Source organism: Marmota flaviventris, chromosome 18 (assembly GCF_047511675.1).
Source record: "Marmota flaviventris isolate mMarFla1 chromosome 18, mMarFla1.hap1, whole genome shotgun sequence".
Classification (NCBI taxonomy): Eukaryota; Metazoa; Chordata; class Mammalia; order Rodentia; family Sciuridae; genus Marmota; species Marmota flaviventris.
The window spans coordinates 1408601-1416209 of record NC_092515.1 but is presented as its reverse complement, the minus strand read 5'-3'; positions in this window follow the sequence as shown (position 1 = coordinate 1416209).

The following is a 7609-nucleotide window of genomic DNA, read 5'->3' as shown; positions in this document are numbered from 1 at the left end:
ATTCACGTGTGTAGACGTGAGATCTGGAGTTCAGTTGGATGGTGAATGGCCTCGCTGCCCGCGCCAGGACCGCGGCACAGTCTTGGCAATCTCCACACACCCGCCCACACCCCGCGGCCGCCTGGGTGGCAGGACCCGTTTGAGGCTGCCCACATCCCTCACCCCTCTGCCCTCCTCCCTCCGTCAGGGGTGCTAGTGCCCAAGGGCGCCGCCTGGGCTTCTCACCCACCGCGTGGCGCTTTTCTGTGTGTGCTTCAGTTTCCTCACCTGCAAAGGGGTAAGTGACAGCGCCTGCAGCTGGGCGACAGTCCCAGCCCTGGACCCCGCACGGAGGCACCGGTGACTGCGCCTCCAGGGGCCGGGCTGCTGGCTCTGCTGGCATCAAGCCGCGGCGAGGACTTGGGTTCCCAGATGCCCGGGCCAGACGCAGCGGGAGAGAATCTAAGGCACGCAAGGCCTGCCAGCTGGGCGTGCGGCGCTCAGGTCCCCCGCAGGGAAACCAAGGCACAGCCAGCCTGGGTGCTGCGGCCTCTCCAGCCCGACTCACCGCCGTCATCCGTGCTGCGCTTGGGGCTGCTGACCGTGGGGGCCCAGGGAGCCCGGCAGCCACCAGGCCCCGCCAGGCCCCGCCCCGCCAGCCCCGCCAGCCCCGCCCACTCGCGTGAGACCCACCCACGACTGCCCACCCTGCTCTAGCCCCGCCCTCCCGGCCCCACCCATTACACGAGGCTCCGCTGACGCTCAGGTGGGGAGGGGGCGGGTTAATAGTCTGGGCCCTCTCACTGCACAGGACTCTTACTACTAGTGTCACTTATAGAGCACGTACGCCATGCGGGGCCCACAGAGCATGGCGTTCACCTGCAGCCAGAGGTGGCTTTGGCTGATAAATCTGGGAAAGGCCTCAGCAAGATGGGTCGCGTGGTCGGGTTTCGCCTCTGCTGGGAAAGGTGGGTGGGTGTTTGCAGCGATCCCCTGTGTTGCAGAAGGGTGGAGAGGTGCAGAGGTGGAGCGGGTGGGGCAGGTGTGAAGCCGCTAGGAACAGGAGGCGGTGTGTAAACGGGAGGAGAGGTTTGGGTCAGGAAGGGCCTGAGCTACTTTTCCCCTCGCTGTTGGCGGTGGGGCAGAGGCTGTGCCTAGAACGTGGGTGCCTAGTGGACGAAGCTCTGGGGTGGGCAGTGAGTCCTTCGGTCAACAGATCCGAGCTGTGCCCCGGGCACTGTTGCAGAGGCGGGGAATCCAGCGGCGACCAACCCACCCCTGATTTCTGAGCACCGTCGGAGGATGAGAGAACAGATGAAGTGGGTGGCTGCAGCCAGGGAGGGGGGCCTGAGAGGGTGGCGCTGGAGCAGAGACTGTTGGCAAAGGGAAGACCACTCACACACAGCTGGAAGGACAGCACTGCCCTCGTCCACCTGGGCTGAAGCCGCGCTTGGAAGAGAGCAAAAGGGGCCACACCAGGCATCACCTCAAAAGACTGGCCTAGTAGCTTAGGGTTCACCTGGAAGCGCAGCCGGGAAAGGAGTAGAGAGTGAGATGGAAACACTCAGCCACAGTCCTGGGCACGCTCGTGCCCCTGTTTTAAAAGTGAGGGGGCTTCAGGGGCCTTCGCCCAGCAGCTGCTTACCAATGTCCTGGAGCATTTTGATAAAGGAATGATGTGTGTGAGACTAGTAGTGCTTCTCTGCTCACCATCACTCTGGGTGTGGGGTGTTGCCTTCAGCTTTGGCCGTGTGGCAACTGCTCCAAAAGTTAGTGAGACGCTTCTTCATTGTGGCCTCCCGGACGATGTTCCACACTGGTGCAGTTGTGGTTGCTGCTGGTCAGCTGTGGGCAGGCTGGTCTTGACTAGCCCGGACTGAGTGACTTGCCTCTCCTCCATGGCTGTCCTCCAGCGAGTGAGCTGGAGCCAGTGCAGGCTGAGCAGGGAGGGAGTTGGGGTCCCCTGACCACTCACAGAGGAGAGAGAGTGGAGGGGGCTGGAGGAGGAGGCCTCTTGGGGCTTTGGCCTGCTACAGACACCCCAGCATTCACATCGCATTTCACTGACAAGTCCCAAGAGCATCTGGAAGAGTTGGAAATTCCTCATTGCAAGGAGGCATGCATCCAGTGAGGGTCTCCTTGGCAGTCTGCTCTATCAGGTTAAGCATAAAAAGTCAGGAAGAGTATAAAATATCTGATAAACAGAAGACATGACGTGACAGGGACTTTCACCTTATACACTTTAAATTCAGAATTGTTCAAATGTTTTGCAATAAACATTACGTTTTAAAATATCTCGGCATGGAAGTCTTCAAGCACACACTCTAGCACTGAGAACCCCCTGTGTCCATCTCCCAGTTACCACTGTACCAGTCTGGTTGCATTAAACATGTCCCTTCTCTGCTGGTTTATTTAAACCCATCCCAGCTACCTCATCATTTTCTTCATCAATATTTCAGTGTGTGTCTCCAACAGAAGAGAACTTAAAAAAAAAAAAACTTAACTGCTATATGAGTATCACACCCAACAAAATGAGCAGTCATTCAAAATACCACCTAATGGGCCAGGTCGGTTTCCCCTGGTTTTCTAAGTGATGCATTTTAATGGTTAGTTTGTTAAACATGGATCCCAAATAAAGTCTGAAGCTGTGTTTGGCTTAAACGTCTAGCATTCTTTTTTAAGTCAGGAAAAATAATGTTTTTGGAGGGTTAAGAAACAGAAGTACTGAAACAAAAAATTCAGTGTTATTGGTGAAAGTGTATTATTTAAAATTTGATATTCTTACTGAAAAAAGAGGGAATCTGTTAACAGGGATGATACTGGTCTGTAAAGCAAGAGGGTTCATATACCAGCCAGGCCACACACTAAGTGACTCTAGGTGGTCACCCACCTCTATGAACCTCTGCTTCCTGCTCTGCAAAACACACTCTGCCCAGGTTTCATGGCTGCATTCAGTGGGAGAGACAGAGCAGAGCATTCTTATTCTATCTGACCTGGGCCTTCCTCATGTCTTTTAAAAGGAACTGATGAAGATGTAAATCATCTCTCTGATAAGGGATTAGTGTCCAAAATATATAAAGAACTCCTAGCGTTCAACAACAAAAGAAAACAATGCAATTCAAAACCAGACACCGGCCAGGCACCATGGTGCACGCCTGTAATCCCAGCAGCCTGCGGAGCTGAGGCAGGAGGATGGTGAATTCAGAGCCAGCCTCAGCAATTTAGCGAGGCCCTGAGCAGCTAACTCAGTGAGACCCTGTCTCTAAGTAAATACAAAAAGAACTGGGGGTGTGGCTCAGTGGTTAAGCACCCCTGGGTTCAATCCCTGGTACCAACAAAACAAACAAAAACCAGGCACAGGACTTGGGTAGACATTTCTCCAAAGAAGATACACCAGTGGTCAGTAAGCACATGATGGATGGTGGAGATGGTGGTACAACAGTGTGGATGAGTGATGTCCCTGAGCATTCTTTTTAAGTCAGGAAAAATAATGTTTTCGGGATGACTTAGATTTTTAGGGCATGTGGGTACATTATCTGATTGTAACAGGAAGCTCTAGGTCACCATATGAGGCATGCAGCACATCCACTGCCCTCTGCCCAGGTTTCCTGGCAGCAGGGAGTTGGTTCATTTTGTCTCAATCTTTAAAAAATGTACTTAATTATATGAATTATCATTCATTTAAGAGCTTGTTTGATACCAAACTCAAAAGGGTCAAATAAAATGACAAAAAAGCAAGGTTGGTCCCATCTTCTCTTTCGATACCCCTGAGAACTATGAGGATCAGCTTCTTTCCTCCTTGGCCTCCCCCCGCCCCCCTGTGGTTCTGGGGGCTGAACCCAGGGGTGCTGTAGAACCGAGCTGCATCCCAAACTCCTTCTGTTTTTATTTTGAGACAGAGTCTCACCAAGTTGCTGAGGCTGGCTTTGAACTTGGAATCCTGCCTCAGCCTCCTGAGTTTCTGGGATTATAGGCATGTGCCACTGCACCAGTCGGAGGATTGGTTTCTTTTGAAACCTCCACAAGATGTTGGATATGCGCACGCACACACACACAACACACACACACACACAACACACACACACACACATATCTCACCTGACCCTAGCAGGGCCAGCAAATGAGGGGGTCAGTAATCAATGGCAGGTCGTCCAGCTGCGCTGAAGGCGTGATCCAGATTTCCACAGCAACTCTGGAAGCTTCTCTGGAAGAGGCAGAGCAAATGCCGATGGGCAGCCCACGATGGAGCGGGGATCCTGTCTGGGAGAAGAGGGCTTCTGCAGGGACTCCGTGCACTGCCATCTCCAAGTGCTGCTCCCTGGGGAGCTCACAGGTCCTGGGGTGAGACTGGGGAGGGGAGGAGGTGTGCCTCTGGGTACAAAAGCCCTCATGAGGCATGTGCCCCGTGGGTAGGACTAGGGCAGGCGCCAGAGCTCCTCCGTCTCTGGTTTGAGTCAGGCTGCCACCCTGCCTTCCACGTAATGTGCAGCGAGGACACCAGCGGGCTGCGTGGTGTGTGCCGAGCATTGGCAGTTAGGGTGAGAAGGCCTTTCCTTCCTGCCTCGGGGGCTCAGGGGCTTCATTTCTTCCAATATCTTTTCAAAATCACAATTTTACTTCTCAAGAGTTAAGTAAACACACTTTCCTTGTTGAAGGTCAAGGGCATCCACGGGTGAGATCTGCTGCTGCCCACCCTTCATCAGCCCGCCTGCTGTACAGGTGAGGGTGCTGCTGGGGTTGGCTGCAGGTGGGGAGTGACTGGGTTTGACGACTGCATTCTTGACGCAGTTCCTTGCCCGAGGAAGAGTGTGGTGTGTAGAGTGTGGGAATGCGGCGGTCTCGGCCTCCCTGTCCCTAGTGGGCCTGGGGAATATTGCCCATCTCGTGTGACAGTGCCAAATGTGTCAGCTGCTTACTGTGAGCTGTGTGCTAATGTCGGTGAGTAGTGATGATTAAATGCCACATTTCCTTAATGCTATGGTGGCTTTCTTTTTTTTTTTTAATTTTAGCATTTCTCACATTGAAATATGTCTGACAGTTATCCATATACTTGGATTCTCTTTTTTTAAGATTTAAACAACTTGGGCTGGGGATGTAGCTCTGTCACAGAATGCTTTCCCAGCATGTGTGAGGCACTGGTTTTGATCCTTAGCACCACATAAAAAACAAAGGCATGCTGTCTATCTACAACTATAAAAAATTAAAAAAAAAATCAAACACCTTATTGTATAAGCAATACATGTGGAAACAGAGCTGTCTCATTGAAGGCAGACCGTAGTCAGGAAGAAAATCTAGGTTGCATCCTGAGATTAACCTGAAATAACAGAACCACCCTGTCTAGTCTGGTCTCCAAACAACAAAGCATGAGCACTTCCTGAAGGCTGGACTCTCGGTGAGGCGGGTTAACCCCGGAGCCTTTCAGGCTGAGATCTGAAGGTGTCACAAGCCCCCTGGACATGCTAAACGTTTGATGAAATCACCATTTTTAAATTGTGTAAGAACACACTTAACATTGGTGAGCGTGGAGATCTCATGGGTTTTTGTGTTTTTAATTTGGCAAGTCTTCACATGCATTTCTGTGCACCCATAGAAGATATCTGACCAGGTTTTATGTGCTGAGGGGTTCCTTACAAGTGACATCAGGTTACATCTGCAGTTCTGTAACTTGCTTCCCCCACAGGTGTGTCTTGAGACCTTTTCAGATCTGTAGTCTGCAAAGACTTGTGGAAGTAGGATAACAACATTACTGGATTGATGGGATCTTGGTGGAAACACAAAGCTGCTATGTGACTTGGTCCTAATGGTTCTCTTGGGGACGTTAACCCTACCACCCCTGCTGCTGGGATGAACCCAGGACTTGGCACGTGGCATGCTAGGCAGCCTCCCATCAGCCTCATCCCAGCCCCTGGTTATATTTTTACTTTGAAAGAGAGTCTTGCTAAATCGCCTGCTGACCTTGAACGTGCCTCAGCCTCCTGAATTGCTGGGATCACAGGTAAGCACCACCATACCTGGCAGCTCATCTTTTCTGAGGGGGTCTTCAGGGGAGTCCTGTGGTCAGGGATGGATTGGGGGGTGCGTGTCTCTCCAAGCCATTGGTGGCTCACTGCCCTATGGCTTCAGCCCTGTCTCCTGGGTGGCTGGAGGCTTCACCTCGGGCAAGTTTCCCTGTTGGTCATCCTTCTCCCCCTGCGGTATTAGTGGAATAAGAAAGCCTGTGGGGACAGACTGCCCTGGTTAAATCCTGGCCAAACTATTTGCAATATGAATTTTTCCCCCTTCCAGAGAGGCCAAGGGCCCCAAATGACTGCTCTTTGGAAATAACCTGAGTGCCAGCCAGTTTGGGAATGGTCCCTGAAGGAGGTACATCCACAAAGGGCAGTTCGTCCCCTCTTCTCTTGGTGGGTTCCCTGATAGGTGCTCCAGGACACTGCCTTCTGAGCCATAGCAGATGCCCAGAGGAGGGGACCAGAGGTCTTGCCTGGGAAGCCATCTCAGGGCTGGGCTCAGTCACCAGGGGTTCCATGATCGTGGGTGTCTCACCTGGCCAGATCATGAGCTGTGTCCAGCCAACTGATGAGCTCCGTTGAGGTCACCCATTTTCTTTTTAATTTAGTGATTTGCCAAGATTAAGATTCACGAGGGTCACCTTTCATTTTTTAGCCCTTCAAAACAGCACCCATGGAGCATCAGGGATGTGCTAAGAAGGGCTGCAGGTGCTGGACACTCAGGGTGAATTAAAAACAGTTCTTACACCAGGACCCCAAATCCCAGAAGGCAAGACAGGCAATAAGCAAGAAAAAGTAGAGAGTGTGGTGAGCTCCAGTGTTTTCCGAGAGCTGGGGACGGCAAATCCACTGGACCAGACGCGGCAGGAGAAGGCATTAAAGTGGGCTTGGAGCCAGATCTGGGTTCTGCCTTAATTCACCTGCACATAGTGGTGTTGGTGAATTCCTGTCTTTTGAGTGATGTGGGAAGTTGTGGCCTTCCCAGTGATGATATTTTTGTAAAGAACAAACTTGTTCATTCATTCATGCAACCATTTTGAGTGTGGGTGGGTGTTATGCCAGGAACTCATTCTTGAAGAGCAGGCACAATTTGGAACCCACAGAATTCAAGACTAATCATAGCAAGGGGTGATGGGAATGTCTATTCACCAGCTAAAGTGATACTAAAATAACAAGCACAGCTTACAATGTGCATATTTGGCTCTATTTAAAAATGTGGACTTTTGAGGAATTTGAAAATCGCCCATCTTCTCATCATTTCAAAAGCTGCCACCCAAGCTAATGGTTTAAGAATTTTCCAATAAAATCTAGTCGTGCTGCATTTCTACAAAGTGACAATCCTACTCCTCTGTGACCCCACCTGCGTGTGCCTTGCCAGTCCCGTGTGTGCACAGCCCCCTGCGCCCCACTTCCTGCTTCTGCTGAATCCTGGACACGTCTCCTCGCTCGCCCCGCCCACGGCTGATGTGGAAACTCGGTGTAAAGGATGGCAGTGAACTTGCGGCAGGCCCTGCTGTCTGAGTGCCAGAGCTGACTCTAGGAAAGCACTCTGCAGCCTTTTTCCTCGTTTGCCTCCATCCCACTCCTGGCAAGGTCCCCAGGGAGCTTAGTTTCCCGGCCAC